Below are 18,268 nucleotides of genomic sequence, written 5' to 3'. Positions count from 1 at the left end.
GGCCCTACCGACCTTCCACCTTCCGACCCCCTTCCCCCGATAACTCCCCCCTGCCGTAATGATGGCCCCTCTCCGCACCTCACCCCCCCGTGAGGTTTTTCTCCTCTTGTCATTGCAGATGACGCCTCCAGTTGCCCAGTCGAGCCCGCCTGAGTCTGCCCCTCCTGCGCCATCACCCGTAGGGACCACGCCAGCTCTTTCTCGCCGCGACCGGCGTCGGCGCCGCTTCCTTGCCCGTCGCCTGAGCCGCCTCTCCCTTGAAGATGATGACCCCGTCGAACAGCAAGTTCTCCAGCTCCTCCGTCGAGCCCGCGCTGCCCACACCCCCTGTCCCCCCACCCTCCCCCACCTCATTCATCTCCTTATCCTCATGCTGTCTTTAGCCTCCTCTGCTCAGAGCTCCACTTCCCACCAGCCATTCAACTGGACCCTCCAAACATTCCCAGAAAAACGCATTCTTGCCTATAATGTTACCAGTGTTGCCCCCTCCTTTTTCTCACACATTTGCCCCCTTGCAGGTCTCACCTACTACTATCGGTGCAAGCAGCCCGGATTCTCGAACACTGGCTCTCCGGGCGCCCCCACTTGTGGCGTTATCGCCCTACGCTGTTCCGGCGCTGCCAACGACCGACAAACTGATGGTCTTTCAGGGCCCTACAATAACGCCATCACTGGCTTTTACATCTGCCCTGCCAGCGCTCGAGGCTGTTATGATCCATCGCACTTCTACTGCCCCTCCTGGGGATGTGAAACCATGGCCTATGGTTGGTCTGGTGCCCCCAACAGAGACCCAAATCTTTCCTTCCGAGTCGCTAATAGCACCCGCTGGGACCTCATCTGGCTGACTGTTAAAAACCCAAACGACGATACCTGGCTGTCCGCCCGCCCCTATGGGCTCCGGTTGTATATGGACAACTACGATTACGGAGCTCTGTTTGAGATCCAGAAGCGCCCCGTCTCCGCCCCACCCTCAGCTATTGGTCCCAACCAAATTCTTAACCCTCCCCCCACGCCCGCTGTCCGTCTTCCGTCCCCGTCCGCTCCTCCCAATACCTCTTCCACCTTGGTTACTGCCATACCCTCTACAGGCCTTAATCCCCCCCCCCCCCCCCGCTCCCCGTATGCAGCCGCACCCTCTCCTCCACTCCAGCCCCTACTTCAAACTCCTAAATGCCTCCTATTCCTCCCTCAACGCCTCCCACCCTAACCTCACCCGCTCCTGCTAGTTGTGTCTTTCCCCCAGCCTCCCCCTTTACGATCCACTCGCAATCCCCTCACCACTCTTCAATTCCTCTGACGACGATGCCCCTTCTTCCTGCAATTGGAATAAGTCCACCCATGTCCCGCTTACTCTCACACACATCTCTTCCAAAGGCCTATGCGTCCACTCCTGCTCAACCCCCACTCCTAATCTTCCCGTTTGCTCCAACTATACCTTCCCCAATGCTTCCACCAAATACTTAGTCCCCCTAAACACCACCCAGTGGCTCTGCTCCTCTACTGGACTCACCCCATGCCTATCTGTCGCTACCCTCAATACGACCAACGAAACGTGTGTCCTCATTCTCCTTACGCCCCGAGTCATCTATCACACCCCAAGACATTTCTTTGAAGCCTTCGATCACACCCAAGAAGCTATCTATCTTCACAAACGCGAACCTATCACTGCTGTGCTCACTGTCACTTCCCTCTTAGCTGCAGCTGGAGCCGCCACTGGTGTCGCGGCCCTCGCCACTCAAACCTCCGCCCTCCAAAACCTCAGACAGGCAGTCGATACTGACATCATCTACCTCCGAGATGCAGTCAAGTATCTTAAGGACTCTCTCAATTCCCTTTCTGAAGTTGTTCTACAGAACCGTCGAGGCCTTGACCTCCTCCTCCTCAAAGAAGGTGGCCTGTGCGCAGCTCTAGGAGAAGAATGCTGCGTCTATGCCAACTACACCGGCTTAGTAGACTCCAGCCTAAAAGAACTCGAGAAAGGCCTTAACCAACGCCAACGTGAGCGAGCCCAGGCCGCCGGCTCCTGGGGCTTCCTGCAGCCCCTCCTCCCGTACCTCCTGCCTCTACTGACCCCAGTCTTACTCCTCGTCCTAGGCCTTACCATCGGTCCCTGGGCCATTCGGCGAATCATTCGCCTTGCTAAAGACCAAGCTAACAGCGTCTTTTCCTCCTTCGTTCAAGTCCACTACCAACGCCTAGCCACCTCAGAGCCCAACCCTCCACGCCCACGCGCCACTCGGCGCCCCCGTCCCTCCCAGTGTTGCACCTCCCACGTTTAGCTCCCAAAGCCATCCCCTTCCCGAGGAGGCCCGGCACGCCCAGGTGTGGCTCACGGAGGTGGCAGGAGGCGGCCATCGATAGGGCCCATCGTGGTCGCCTCGAGCTGCGGGTACGGGTTCTCTGCCCTCCGCATGGGGAATCGGGCGTTTCAGCCGCCCTCCCCTCTGCTCACGCCCCCCTCGTGCCCCCCACGCCCCCTGCTGGTAACCCCTCCTCGTTCCTCTCTTCCCTATTTCCCCTCCTCTCACCCCCCTCATCTTTCCTCCCCACAAAATGTCAATCCCGCAAAGCCTGCACTTTCTTTAAAGCCGTCAATGTCCCTTATTTTCGAAAAAGGGAGCAATTGTCCCCTGCTCCCACCCTGCTTTTCGCTTCCTTATACTTTACCCACCTGTTCTTCATAACCTCTCTGTATTATGGCCCTTCTCGGCAGCAGCTTATGCTGCTGCCTCCCTCCGCCCCTCCTCCCAGCCACTGTTATCTTCCCCCTCCCAGCCGTTGCTGTTCTCCCCGCCTCATTCCAACCGCCCTCATCCCGCATCCACCCCGGCACAACCTCTGAAACCACCTCCTCTGCCATCAACTGCTTACGGCCTAAACCGCAGGTCCGCCCTTGCCTCTGCAGCCAATCCTCAGCTGCCCCGCGGACATGCCCCTCCCACAACCTCCCCACCTCCACGAGGCTATAAAACCCCATGTACTTCCTTAAATAAATCAGACCTGCGCATAGACCTCGTCTCCTTGGTTTCTTCCACCTAACCGCGCGTCCCCACCAAGCCTTGAGCCGCCCGTCCCCACCAAGCCTTGAGCTGCCCGCTGCCGCCCTGGTCCGGCCGTGAGCTCGGCCCGACCCCCGGCAGTGACCCGCCCGCGGTACCGCAACGGCGGCCACAATGGCATTATTCATAATTGCCAAAAATTGAAATCAATGCAAATTCCCATCAACAGATGAATGGATAAACAAATCGTGGCATAAACATACAGTGGAATACTTCTCAGCTATAAGAAGAAATGCAGTATTAACACACAGGATAACATGGATGAATCTTGAAGACCTTATGTTGAGTGAAGCAAGTCAGGCACTGAAGGACAAATATTACATGACCTCATTGATGTGAATTAAGTAAATTGAGCAGCCTCACAGAGCTAGAGTCTGGATTATAGGTTTACAAGAGTTAGAAAGGGAGCAGAAGGTTGTGAGCCAACATCCATATGGGCAAAATCTATGATAAGGTGGAAGTGTGTAGTTGTGCAGTGGAGGGGTAGGACAGTTGTGCAGTCACTTTTGGGTAGGTGGTGTTGGTTTGACAGGGGGTTACGTTGGGAAGAGTAGGTTGGACTGCCCATGGAACTGGGCGGGGGGGGTTGGGGCAGGGAGAAGGTGAGCACTGGGGATTGGCGAGTATGTGGTTAAAACTAAAATGTTGGGAGTGTTCTTTAGGCAATATGGCAGGGGAGGATTCCTGGTTTAGCATGTCATTCAGGACAAGGTGCACCTGGAGCAGGCTTCTAGGGTGTGTGTGAGTGTTCATCTTGCCATCAGGGTTGTTATCCTAGGTTGATTCCAGCTTATTATTACATAATGAGTGGGGAGGTGTTGGGCTCCCATCCTGGGGAGACCTGTTATGTTCTCAAATAGAGAAGCAGGAGTCTCTTGAGAGCATAGACAGTACCTAATAGGGGAGGCAAGGCCAGTATGTCAAACCCTCAATGTTGTTGCAAATAACTATGAACCTTGTTCTTCAAGAAGTGAGGCCTGGTGGGTGCTGGGGTCCTGAGGGGAGGGGGAGGGGGAAATAGAACGGATTGAACATGGGGCATTTTGAGGGCAATGGAAGTTTTACATGATCTTGCAATGATGGATACAGGCCATGTTAAATTCCATTGAATTTATGGAAGCGTATGGTCCAAAATGTAAACCATAATGTAAACCATTGACCATGGTTAGTAACAATGTTTCAATATTTGTATATCAGTTGTAACAAATGTACCATCCATATGTAAAATATTATTAATAGGAAAAAGGGGAAAAGAGAGAGAATGTTGGGTATATGAGAATCCCCTATATTCTGTACGTTACTTTTCTGTAACCTAAAACTTCTTTGAAGACAAAATGAAAAAGTAAGACACTGGGAAAATAAATGGAAGAAAATGTCACTATACATACAAGACAACAGATCTTACAGTTATGAAAGACATAATATCAAAAAATTTTTCAAAAATATTTTTTCATTATTGTTATTTGAAATCTTTTTTATGTTTTTAATTTTTTAAATTTTCTTATTTTTAAAACTACCATTATTATTTCATTTTCTTATTAATTTTATTTGGCTATTTTGTTGGCTTCATTTTTGAAGAAGCTTTGAATCACAGAAGTGTTACAACTATGACAGGGGGATTAATTTTGTGGGGTGTCAGTGATGGGGGTATATGGGAGGAGGTTCACCTAGGCATACATGTAAGGCATATGAATGTGTTCAATTGTTCATGGGGCCTTGTCATGGGGCCTTGTTTGGGTGGAGACAATAATTGAAAGAATATTGAATTCCGATCCTGGGGAGCTCTGCCACAGTCTCTAGTGGAATATCAAAAATCCCCTGAGTACAGGAGCAATGACTAATGAAGGAGGAAGTTCCCTTCATTGGCCCTTAATATTTATGACTGTACTTAAGAAACTTTACACTTGAATTGAAACTTAATCTAGTATTATAGGGTGCCTAAAGTTACCTCCTGAGAGATTCCTTGTTATTCAAATGTGGCCTTTCTCTAAATTAACTCAGCATATAAATGCATTACCTTCCCTCCACCATGGGACCTGACTCCCATGGATGAGTCTCCCTGGCACCAAGGGATTACTATCAAGCACCAACTAACAATGCAACTGGAAAAAGACCTTGAGGAAAAGGGGGAAAAGGTAAAGAAAACTGAGTTTATATGGCTAAGAGATTTCAAAGTAAGTCAGGAGGTCATTCCAGAAGTTATGCTTATGCATGTCTCAGCAGGATCTCATTGACTGCCAAAGTAAATACTGTCTCAAATAGTGGGGCTCATGAGGGCTCTGGAGACATCCAGACACTATAGCCAGGGCTGATAGCTCAGGAATTTCAGCCTTGCCAGTGGGCTCTACTTTGGAATTTATGCTCCCCCATGTGATAGAGTTGGACTCAGTTGTGGTTTCCCTAAACATGCCTCTTCTGACCCTTCTATTTGAACCTATACTTAGTACTAGGGTTGATAGATGTATATCCAAGCAACTGAAATCTTTGGGCTGTCCATATGCCAACTGGGCCCTGAATCTCCATGGAGTTGCAACACCTACTCTCCAGTTTATTGGACTTGCCCAAGTCAAATAAAAAGGAGATGATGATGGATAATGACCATCCCAAGGAACTGAGAGTCTACAACTGCAAGCAAGAGAGTCCCATCCATCTTCCCCATGGGATTGAAGCCCCCTCTCAATTAGAGGTGGAGTGGGCATCACCATGCCAGAATCCTCAGGATTGGGGAATAAACTATAGACTAAAGTGGACTTACTGGTATTCTACTATAGACGTATTGTGATTCTAGCAATGGAGAAAATTATATCATGGATGTGGAGGCAGTGGCCACTGGAGGTTCTGTGGGCAGGGAGAGAGAAAAAGAAGTGTAATATGGGGGCATTTTTGGGACTTGGGAATTGTTCTGAATGACACTACAACAATAGATATAGGACATTATATATCTTGCCATAAAGTACAGAATTGTGTGTGAGAGAGTGTAAACTACAATGTAAACTATTATCCATGCTTAATGGCAATGCTCCAAAATGTTTTAATAATTTTAACACATGTACCACACTAATGAAGGATATTGTTAATGTGGGAAAATGTGGGAGGTGTAGGGAGTGGGTCATATGGTAATCCCATTTTTTAAAATGTAACATTTATGTAATCTAAGTATCTTTTTTAAAATAAAAAATACATATTTAAAATTTCATCAAAAATAACAAAATACCTAGGAATAAATTTAACCAAGGAGATCCAAGATTTGAACATTGTAAACTGCAAAACATTGACGAAACAAAGATCTCTAAAAAATGGAAAAAAATTACATTAGAGTGATACAACAGCAGCCTTGAAGAAGCAGAGGAAAGAATCAGCAAACAGAGACATAGGATTATAAAAATTAAAAAAAAGAAACAAGAGGGAGCAGATGTAGTTCAATGGTTGAGCACCTGCTTCCCATATATGAGGTCCTGGGTTCAAGCCCCAGTATCTCCTGAAAAAAACAACATCTCAAATCAACAATATTACTTTACACTTTTAGGAACTATAAAAAGAAGAACAAACTAAATCCAAAATGAGTGAAATGAAAGAAGTAATAAAGATTAGAGCAGAGATAAAGGAAACAGAGAATGGAAAAACAAAAGAGAATCAAATGAAAGCATATGTTGGCTCTTTGGAAAGATAAAAACTGGCAAACCTTTAGCTAGACTCACCAGATAAAAAGAGAGAAGACTTAAATTACTAAAATCAGGAATGAAAGTGGTAATATTACTACAAAACCTACAGAAATAAAAAGGATTATCTGAGAATACTAAGAATAATTGTGTTTCAACAAATTAGATAATCAAAATAAATAAATAAATAAATAAGACAAATTCCTAGAAAAACACACATTACCAAAAATTGCTCAATAAAATAGAAAATTTGAATAGACCTATAGTAAGTAAAGAGAATAATCAGTAATAAAAGAAAAATTTCAACAAAATAAGGTCCAGGGGGAAACGGACTTGGCCCAGTGGTTAGGGCGTCCGTCTACCACACGGGAGGTCCGCGGTTCAAACCCCGGGCCTCCTTGACTCGTGTGGAGCTGGCCCACGCGCAGTGCTGATGCGCTCAAGGAGTGCCATGCCAGGCAGGGGTGTCCCCCGCATAGGGGAGCCCCACGCGCAAGGAGTGCGCCCCATAAGGAGAGCTGCCCAGCGCGAAAGAAAGTGCAGCCTGCCCAGGAATGGCGCCGCGCACGCTTCCTGTGCCACTGACGACAACAGAAGTGGACAAAGAAACAAGATGCAGCAAATAGACACAGAGAACAGACACCTGGGGGCGGGGGGAATTAAATTAAATAAATAAATCTTTAAGATAAATAAATAAATAAGGTCCAGGTCCAGACCACTAGTGAATTCTATTAAGCATCTAATGAGAAATAACTCAAACCCCTCTCAAAAATATTTGGTAACCATCTGTCTGATAAGGACCTAATATCCAGCATATATAAAGAAATCCTACATCTTGAAAATATAAAGACAATCTGTTTTTAAAAATGGGCAAGAGATTTGAATAGACTCTTCTCCAAAAAAGATACAAATGGATAAATAGCACATGAAAACATGCTCAACATCACTAGCTATTAGTGAAATGCAAATCAAAACTATAATGATATATCATCTTATACCTATTAGTCTGGTGGCTATTAAAAAAAAAAACAGAGGATTACATGTTCTGGAGAGGATGTGGAGAAAAGGGAACACTTATCCACTGCCGGTGGAAATGTAGAATGGTGCAGCCATTATGAAGGAGAGTTTGGCAGTTCCTCAGGAAGCTAACTATAGAACTGCCATATGATCCAGCAATCCCACTGCTGAGTATATACCCAGAAGAATTGAAAGCAGGGACATGAACAGATAAATGCACACCAAATGTTCATAATAGCATTATTCACCTATTGCCAAAAGTTGGAATCAGCCCAAATGTCCATCAACAGATGAATAGAGAAGCAAACTGTGGTATATGCACACAATGGAATATTACTCAGCTGTAAGAAGGAATGCAGTGTTAACACACAGGATAACATGGATAAATCTTGAAGACCTTATGTTGAGTGAAGTAATACAGTCACTGAAGGACAAATATTACATGACCTCACTGATATGAATTAAGAAATTGAGCAGAATCACAGAGCTAGAGTCTGGTAGATAGGTTAACAGGAGAGAGAAAGGGAGTAGAGGGTGGTAAGCTGATGCTCAAATGGGCAAAATCTGTGATAAGGTAGTAGGGTGCGGTTGTGTGCGGTGGAGAACATGAGAGTGCTGCAGTGATGTGATGGGTTCGGTGCTGGTCTGTGAGGGGGAGTAGGGTGGGAGATTGGATTGGTCTATCCATGCAACTAGGGTAACGTTTGGAGGAAGGAGCAGGTGAACTCTGGGGATTTTCAGGCCTGTGGTTAAAACTACAATGGTGGGAGTGTTCTTTTGGCACATATAACAGGGCAGGGTTACTGGTGCAGGGCTTTGGGTGTGGGGGGATAGGTGGGATGCGGCACACCTGATGCATGCCTCTATGGAATGTGTAAGTGTTCATCTTGTCAGAGTGTGTTATCTCAGTAGGTGGAGACCCACACAATAAACAAGAAAATATTAAACTCCCATCCTGGGAAGTCCTGCTATGTTCTCAATTAGAGGGACAAGAATCCCTTGAGAACATAGGTAGTGCCTAATAAAAGAAAAAAAGAAAACAGACCAATATGTCAAGCCCTATATTTTTTTATTTTTTATTTTTTAATTTTTTTTAGGTACTGGGAGCTGGGGATTGAGCCCAGTACCTTGTATATGGAAAGCTGGCACTCAACCACTGAGCCACATTGGCTTCCCTGAGTTGGTTTTTTCTTTCTTTTCCTTGTTGTTTGTTCTTGTTTTTTCAGGAGTCACCAGGAACCAAATCCTGGACCTCCCATGTGGTGCTGACTGCTTGAGCCACATCAGCTCCCAAGCCCTCAATATTATTACAAGAAATTATGAATCTTAGTCTTCAAAAATTGAACCTTAGTGTTTACCATAGGTTCTAGGGGAGGGGTAAGGAAAAATAGAATAGATGGAACATAAGGAATTTTTATGGCTTTAGAATTATTCTGCATGATCATGCAGTAAAGGATACAGGCCATTGTAAATTTTGTCAAAACCTATAAAAGTGTATGGTGCAAAATGTAAACCATAATGTAAACCATTGACCACGGTTAGTAGTAATGCTTCAAAATTTGTACATCAATTATAACAAGTGTACCATCCACATGTAAAATGCTATAAATAGGGGAAAATGGGAAAAGGTGAGGGTATTGGGTATATGGGAATCCCCTATATTTTCTATGTGACTTTTCTGTAACCTAAAGCTTCTTTCAAGATAAAATTAAAAAAATAAGACACTGGGGGAACATACAGAAGACATAGCCACTGTACTTACAAGGTGTATTAGTCAGCCAAAGGGGTGCTGATGCAAAATACCAGAAATCTATTGGCTTTTATCATGGGTATTTATTTGGGATAGAAGTTTACAGTTACCAGGCCATAAAGCCTAAGTTACTTCCCTCACCAAAGTCTGTTGCCACATGTTGAGCAAGATGGCTGCCAATTTCTGCCAAGAGTTCAGACTTCTTTGGTTCCTTTCTTCCTGGGGCTTGATTCTTTCTGGGATCAACTGCTCTGCTCCTCTGTGTCCTTACTTCCCAGGCTCCAGCTCAAAACTCCAGCATTGAAACTCCAACTAACTCCTCTGCTCTGCTGTGTAGTTTTATCTATGAGTCTCCTACTGATGTGTCCCAATCAAAGCCTTAATCATTATTTAATTCAGGGAAAGTGAGACCTCTGAATCCAATACAATCTAATGTGCAAACAGGCCAGTTTATAAAAATAATTCAGTATCTATTTTTGAAATTCATAAATAATACCAAACTACTACACAAGGTAACAGATCTTACAATGATGAAAGACGCGATGTACTAAAATTTTTATTTCAAATTTCTCTATTTTTGTATTTTATTTGTTATTTCTTAAATTATTGTTATTATTTTACATTCTAATTAATTTTACTTGGTTATATTTTTGGCTTCATTTTTGGAGAAGTTTTGAATCACAGAAGGGTCATAACTTTGGCAGGTGAGTATCACTAGTGCAGGGTGTCAGTGATCGGGGATATGTGGGGAGGGGTTCATCTAGGGCATGCCTCTAAGACATATGAATATGTTCAGGTGTTCATGGGGCATTATCTCAGTAGGTGGAGACCCACACAAAAATGGAGAGAATATTGAATTCCCATCCTGGGAAGTCTTGCTACATTCTCTAATAGAACGGCAAGAATCCCCTAGTATATAGGCAGTGGCTAGTGGAGAAAGGCAGACTATTATGCCAAACCTTTGATATTGATGACTTTACTTAGGAACCTATTTCTTGGGAAATTGAAACTTAGCCTAGTATTATCTATTGCCTAAGAATTTCTCCCTGAAAGCCTCCTTGTAGCTCAACTGTGGCCTCTCTCTAAGCCAAACTCAGCATATAAATGCACTACCTTCCCCCCAGTGTGGGGCTTGACTCCTGGGGATGAGCCTCCTGTCACTAAGGGATTTTTACCAAGCATCAACTAGCAATGCATTTGGAAAAAGACTTTCACCAAAAGGGGGAAATGTTAAATAAAAATGAGTTTTTATGGCTAAGAGATTTCTGAGTGAGTCAGAAGATCATTCCAGAGGCTACGCTTATGCATGTCTCAGCAGGATCTCATTGACTACTGTGGTAAACGGTGCTTCAAACAATTAGGCTCCTGAGGGTTCTAGAGACATCCAGATACCATAAGCAAGGCAGACAAGCTCAGGAATTCAGCACTCCGTCAGTCGGCTTTAACTATGGAATTTATGCTCCCCAATGTAACATAGTTCGACTCATTTATAGTTTCCTTATACATGGGTTTTCTGCCCCTTTTATTTGAACCTATAATTAGCACTGTATTTTTTGAATATATGTTCCAGAGACTTAAATCTTTGGTCTGTTCATGTGCCAGTTGAGCCCTGACTCTCAGCAGAGTTGCAATACCAACTCTCCAGTTCACTGGACTGACCCAGGACATATAACAAGGAGATGGTGATGGGCAATGTCCATCCCAAGGAAGAGTGTCTGCAACTGCAAGCAAGATAGTTCCATCCATCTGCCCCATGGTATCTAAGCCTCTCTCAATTAGAAATAGAGTGGGCATCGCCTTCCCAAAATCCTCAAGATTGGGGAATGAACAATGGACTAAAGTAGACTTATTATTGCTATTCTATTACAGAATTATTAGTTAGTAAATTTTATTATTGATATAAAGGCAGATGTTCTGAGGGGATGTTCTGAGGGGAAGGAGAAGCAAGAATAGGTATAACATGGGGCATTTTTCGAACATTGGAATTGTCCTACATGAAACTTCAATGACTGATATAGGTCATTATACATTTTGTCATAACGTACAAAATTGTGCGGGGCCAAGAGTAAACTCTAATTAACCTATAGTCCATGGTTAATAGCAATGCTTCAATACGTGTTCATCAATTGTAGCATATGCACCACACTAATGAAAAGCGTTGATAATGTGTGAAAGTGTGGGAGGGATAGGGGTGGAGCATATGGGAATCCCCTATATTTTAAATCTAATATTCATGTTATCTAAAACTTCTTCAAAAATAAAAATTAAAAAATTCCTCTCAAACTTTTGCATAAAATAGAAAGGAGTAAGCTTTTCCTAACTCTATTATGGGGTCAATATTACCTTGATACCAACATTAGACAAAGGCATGACAAGAAAACTGTAGACCCAATTTCTTTTAGGAATATAGATGCAAAAATACTCAACAAAATACTATTACATGGAATGCAGGAGCATATTTAAAGGCTCTCATTCCATGATCACATCAGATACACTCCAGAAATGCAAGATGATTCAAAATGTCATCAATGTAAATCATCATTGTAATACACTCTATTAATAGAAAGAAAGGAAAAAACACAAATGATCATCTCAATTAATGAAAAAAAAAACATTTGACAAAACTTTATCTTTCCTTATAAAAACACTCAACAAACTAGGAATAGAAGGTAAATTTCTCAACCTTATAAAAAAGCATGTAAGAAAAACCCACAGCTGATACCATACTTGCTGGTGAAAGACCAAAAACTTTCCATCTAAGATCAAGAAAAAGAAAACAATGTTCTCTCTCACCACTTTTATTCAATACTGGGCTGACGTTCCAGTCAGGGCAATTAGGCAAGTTAAAGAAATAAAAGTCATCTACATTGGAAAGGAAGAAATAAAACGATCTCTTTTCATAGATGCCATGATATTATATATTGAAAATCCTAAAAAATCCACGAAATAACTATTAGATCTAATGTATCAGCAATGTTGCAAAGATCAATAGACAAAAAAAAAATCAGTTGTATTTCTATACACTAAAAATGGGCAATCAGAAAATAAAATAAAGAAAATAAACATCATTACAATAGCATCAAAAAAGAATAGGAATAAATTTGCCAAAGTAGGTGCAAGACATATGCAATGAAAACTAAAAAACATTGCTGAAAGAAACCAAAGAAGACCTAAATAAATGGAAAGACTTCATGGGCTTCAAGACAATTTTGTTCAGATGGCAACACTCCCCAAAGCAATCTACAGGTTCAGTGCAATCTCTGTAAATTTTCCAACTGTCATTTTTGCAGAAATAAATCAGCTGATTCTAAAATTCATAGAGTATTGCAAGAACTTGAATAGACAAAATAATTTCTAAAAAGAAAAACAAAGTGAAAGGACTTATACTTCCCACTTTGAAAACTTGCTGTGAAGTAACAGTAGTCAAGACAGCTGTGTAATGGAATGGAATTGAGTGTCATCAATGGTCAACTGGTTTTTGACAAGACCATTCAAGGGGGGAAAGAATAGACTTTTCTACAAATGGTTCTGGGACAACTGAATAGCCACATTCAAAAGAGTGAAGTTGGAGCTCTACCCTATACCATATAAAAAATTAAACAAAAATTATAAAAGTCTTAGACAAAAACATAGTAGTAAATAAATCCCCAGGACCCTGAATTTGGCAATGGGTTCTTAAATATGACACCAAAAGCACAAGGCACAAAAGGGAAAAATAGATAACTTGGACTTCAGGAGAAAAAAGCTTTTGTGCTTCAAAGATTTCTATCAAGTACATGAAAAGACAAACACAGAATAGGAGGAAATATTGGCAAATCATATATCTGATAGGGTCTAGTATCCAGAATATATAAAGAACTCTTACAATGCAACAACATAAAGACAACAACCCAATTAAAAATGGTCAAAGGATTCAAATAGACATTTCTCTGAAGAAGATATATAAATGGCTAATAATCATACCAAAATTTGTGTGACTTCAGTCATCATTAAGGAAACACAGATTAAAACCACAATAGCAAAAAAAAAAAAGAAAAAACAATAACTACTTCTCTAATAAAAAAATAATAAACCTACAACTTCTCTAATAAAAAAGCCACAATGAGGTAACACCAGAATGGTTATAATATGAATAAATAGAAAAAAGCAAGTTTTGGGGAGAATGTGAAGAAACTGGATCCATTATATATTGCTGGTGGGCATGTAAATGGTGCAGCTACTGTGGAAAATGCTTTAACGGTTCTCCAAAAAAAAATTAAACAGCAATTACATTCCTAGGTATATGCCCAAGGTTTTTAAAAACAGGTTTTCACAACAAAATATTAAACTCCCATCCTGGGGAGTTGTGCTGCTCTCTCAAACACAGTGGCAAAAATCTCTGGAGACTATAGGCAGTGCCTAATAAAAGAAAGCAGGCCAATATGCCAAGCCTTAAATATCAATGCTTGTACTTAAGAATCTTACTCCTGTAAAACTGAAACTTAACCTAATAACTAATGCCTAAAAGTTATCTCCTGAAAATGTCCCTTTTGCATAAATGTTCTCTCTCTCTAAGCCAAACTCAGCAAATAAACGCACTACCTTCCCCACAACATGGACACAACTCCTGGAGATGAGCCTCTCTGGAACTGATGCATTCGGAAAAAGGGGAAATATTAAATACAAAAGAATTTTTAGGACTAAGAAATTTCAAAGTGAGTCCGAGAGGTCATTCCAGAGGTTACACTCATTCATGTCTCTGACAAATCTCACTAACTGCCACAGTAAACAAAGCCTCTAAGGACGTACAGGCACTACAGACAGGCAGGCAACCCCATGAGACCAGCAGCCCACTGGCAGACCTTGTTTTGGGATGTATGATAATCTATTTCTCCAATATAACAGAGTTAGACTCATTTATAATTTCCCTACTCACGATTCTTCTACCCCTTAATTTGAACCTATAATTACCACTATACTCATAAAGATATGTCTCAGAGACTTAAATCTTCTGTCTGTTGATGTGCTAGATGAGCCCTGATTCTCAGCAGAATCGTGGCCAACACCTACCCTCCATTTCTTTGGACTCGCCTAGGAGAACTAACAAAATGATGATGATGGAGAAATCCCAATTTCAAAAATCAGAGTATCTGCAACTGCAAGCACAACAGTTCCTTCCATCTGCCCTGTAAGATCTAAGCTTCCCCTCAATCGGAAGCAGAGTAGACATCACCATCCCCAAATCCTCAAGGTTGTGGAATGAACAAATGTAAGGGGGGAATGCAATCATGGACCAAAGTAAATTTATTACTATTGTCATTATTAGTGGATGGTAATGAAAGAACTTGTAACATTGATATAAAGAGAGCAGTTACCAGAGGTTATGAGGGGAGTGGGAAGGAAGAATAGTTGGAATACAGGGCATTTTTAGGGCATTGGAATTGTTCTGTATGACATCGTAATGATGGACACATGCATTTTACGTTTGTCAAAACCTATAAAACTATACAGTGCAAAATATAAACCATAATGTAAACTATAGACCTTGGTTAGTACCATTGCTTCAATATTGGTTCATCAATTGTAACAAATGTACCACACAAACGTAAGATGTTATTAATAGGGGGAATTGTGGGTAAGGGCAGGGGTGAGTTATACAGGAATCCTCTATGCTTTCAATGTAACTTTTCTGTAATCTAAAAATAAAGTTTATTATTACAAAAAAGAAAACAGGTTTTCAAACCAAAACAATGTACACCACTCTTCATAGCAGCAGTATTCTCAATAGTCAAAAGGGGGAAACAGTCCAAGTATCTATCAACGAATGAATAAACAAAATGTAGTATATCCATACAACAAAATACTTTTCAGTCAAAAAAGAAATGAAGTACTGACACATGATACTATGTGTTTTGGACAAACCTTCAAAACATTATGCCAAGTGAAAGAATCCAGGCACAAGAGGGTACATATTATATGGTTCCTTTTATATGACATGTCAAGAAGAGGGAAATCCATAGAGACAGGAAGCAGATTAGTGGTTGCCAGGGAATGGAATAGGGGAAATTGGAAGTGACTGCTTAATGGGTATGGATTTCTTTTTGGAGTGAAGAGAATGTTCTGGAATTAGAAAGTGGTAATAGTTGCACAATACTATAGTATATAATAGTACTATGGATATACTAAAATCCACTGAATTGTATACTTTAAAATGGCTAAAATGGGGAAGTGAATGTGGCTCAACTGATAGAGCATCCGTCTACCATATAGGAGGTCCAGGGTTTAATACCCATGTGGTAAGCTGGCGCATGCACAGTGCTGCTGTGCACAAGGAATGCCGTGCCTTGCAGGGGTGCTCCCCATGTAGGGGTGTCCCATGCACAAGGAGCGTGCCCCTCAAGGAGAGCCATCCCACACAAAAAAAGTGCATCCTGCCCAGGAGTGGCACTGCACACACAGAAAGCTGATGTAGCAAGGTAATGCAATAGAAAGACGCAGATTCCCAGTGCTGCCTAACAAGAATGCAAGCAGACACAGAAGAACATACAGTGAATGGACACAGAGAGCAGACAATGGGGGAAGAGGGAGGGAAGAGAAATAAATAAAAATAAATCTTAAAAAAAAAAATGGCTAAAATGGAGAATTTTATGCATGGGAATTTTACCTCAATAAAAACAGTAAACTACAGACCATATATATCTAATAAAGGGATTATATCCACAATGCAGAGGGAATCGTCTCAAATCTATAATAAAAAGAAAGATAATACAATAGAAACCAAAGAGAAGAGATATGAACAGGACACTTTACAAAAGTGGATATCCAAGTGGGTAGTTCACATATGAGAACTGTTCAAACTTAGTGATAAGCAAGGAAAAACTTAATTGTAATGAGAGCTGAATTTTATCAGTAGCCTACTTGGAACCTATTTAAATTATTATATGGTTTTCTCCTTTGTCCAACTGTTATGATAAATCATCACCTTGAATTACTAGTCTATCTCCTACTTGACTTGTTAGTGGGATGCTGGGTCAGTTATTCAGTTATTGTCTCATAGCTAAATCTACCACACTACACTCTGCTTTGTTACCCTGGGTATGACGCTCTGCAAACGACATTTCTCCTTTGCAGCTAGCACGCTGTTGGGCTCTGCTAAAAGACAACACCGAATAAGAAAATTGGAAGACTGAAGGAATAAAAAGGAACTTACTCGTTCCTGTTTTTTATGGGTTCCCTGCATGCTTCCTATTCCTGAAAGCCTCATCCCAGCAATGCTTCTTCACCCCAGCAACTGCAGTTCCTTCCCATGCCAGTAGATGAATCCAGTTTTCAGTTTGTTTAGCACTTGCAGAACCAACCTCATTGTGCCCCTCCTTAGAGGTCTTGGTCCAAGCACCATGAGCCCTCCTTGAAACTCAAGAGACCCTGGAACAGATTGAGCGTCACCTCCTCCTTAAAGGTCTGAGATTAAGCTCCATGAGATGTTTCTCTACATTTTCGAGGCTTAATAATTCCAATCTCTCTCTTTTGTTTCTCCAGACCTAGTTGCTATTGTTAGCTCCATAATACTTTAGAGTTCTCTTTTCAGTTTTTCAGTTACCTCGTTAACAACTTTATATTAGTTAAAAATTCTTTATATTAAGTTCTCTATTTAAATAACTGGTGTGCTTCTGTGTCCTGATTGGACTCTAATTGATATTATATTAGCAGAAGATAAGTCATGGACCATTATCAAGTTACAATCTTAACCTAAAAGTATCCTTTCAAAGTTTTAATGAAGGGAACTGAGGTTAGGCGGCGGTCGGGGCCTGCCTCACTCGGCCGGAGCCTGGGGCAAGCATGCAGCCCCTGGTCGAAGTAACAGGCAAGGGTAGGATACCCGCCCTCTGTGGCTTCCCCAGCACGGAATCCGCGGCCTTGGCCGACCGCCGAGCTCACTTTCCCGCTGTTTAAGCGCTAATCGCCACCACTAGCGCAGACCTCCCAACCATGACACTCATCGCCACCTCCAGGCCTGGCCACACCCAACAACGGCCAGTCTTCCCCAGCCTATTAGCGTCTGACACCCATTCCCCCGTTTCATCTCGCTGCTCAAGCGCCTACCCCTCCCAGCATCCCTTACATGGCCGGCAGAGCGAAGCCCACTTCCTTGTTCTTCTTCCTCCCTGCTCCTTTGCTCTCCGTTTCCGCCACTGCCCAGGCTGATAAAGCAGTGCGCAGGCGCAAGGCGAAACTGAAGTCTGCCTTCCACCCCAGCAACAGCAGCCACCAATCCCTAAACCCTGCCACCTACCCCAGCACGCCTATTAAGGCATCCCAGCAAGAGCTCCACCCCGCCCCCATGATAGCCCTATATAACCTCTGTACATCCCCCAATAAACGACTCTGTTATAGCTCCACAAGGGTGTCTCTTCTTTTTCGTTCCCGCCGCCCTCCACACCTTGCACGCCACCGCCGGAGACTCAGCCAAGTCTCCCGCCTCGCCCTCGCCTCCGGGAAGAGTTGCCTGGCCCGCGGCCGCCCGTCCCTCCGCCAGGCTCAAACCGCCGCTGCCGCAGGGAAATACTTAAACATGATAGCAGAAGGGTGAAAGATGGGTGGGTGAAGTGAGAAAATGGAAGCAGAGAAGCCAGAAAAAGGCTGTTGACTTAAAGCCTGAAGTACAAAGACAACTCATCTGTCTCACTTAGGCTTTGGCTCTCTCATTGGTGAAATGAGGGGAATAAACCAATGATCTCAAATATACCCTTACACATTTGACCTGCTGTAATTCTAGGAACTTTGAGGTTATGTCATCGAAACTC

The 18,268-nt window shown here is 42.7% G+C and overlaps 1 long non-coding RNA gene across 2 annotated transcripts in view; it reads right to left on the bottom strand.

Annotated features, from left to right (window-relative positions):
* LOC139439517 (uncharacterized) overlaps window positions 1-17,682 on the bottom strand; it is a 124,285-nt gene extending 106,603 nt beyond the window's left edge. The window contains exon 1 of one of the 2 annotated variants that reach the window (XR_011649467.1): window positions 17,587-17,682. This is a non-coding gene — a long non-coding RNA (uncharacterized lncRNA). The remainder of the gene's footprint in view (window positions 1-17,586) is intronic. The other variant, XR_011649466.1, reaches the window with a different exon arrangement.
* Between the last annotated feature and the right edge of the window lie 586 nt (window positions 17,683-18,268).

Source organism: Dasypus novemcinctus, chromosome 8 (assembly GCF_030445035.2).
Source record: "Dasypus novemcinctus isolate mDasNov1 chromosome 8, mDasNov1.1.hap2, whole genome shotgun sequence".
NCBI lineage: Eukaryota > Metazoa > Chordata > Mammalia > Cingulata > Dasypodidae > Dasypus > Dasypus novemcinctus.
This window is presented reverse-complemented; position numbering and strand designations above follow the sequence as displayed.